The following is a 200-nucleotide window of genomic DNA, read 5'->3' on the forward strand; positions in this document are numbered from 1 at the left end:
GATTAAAGCACATACAAAGAGAAACATAAGATTCGAAATGAAATAAATCGTTTACAATATTAATTTCATCTATCATCGTTTATCCTCGTTCTTTCCACATCTCTTTCACAATTTTTTCTCTGTCCATCTCTTTATATCACACGTTTTCGCTGTCTTGTCCCATGAGTGGAATATCTAATGAAGAAAAAAGAAAAGAAAAG

The sequence above is a fragment of the Penaeus monodon genome, chromosome 27, assembly GCF_015228065.2.
Source record: "Penaeus monodon isolate SGIC_2016 chromosome 27, NSTDA_Pmon_1, whole genome shotgun sequence".
In the NCBI taxonomy this organism is placed as follows: Eukaryota; Metazoa; Arthropoda; class Malacostraca; order Decapoda; family Penaeidae; genus Penaeus; species Penaeus monodon.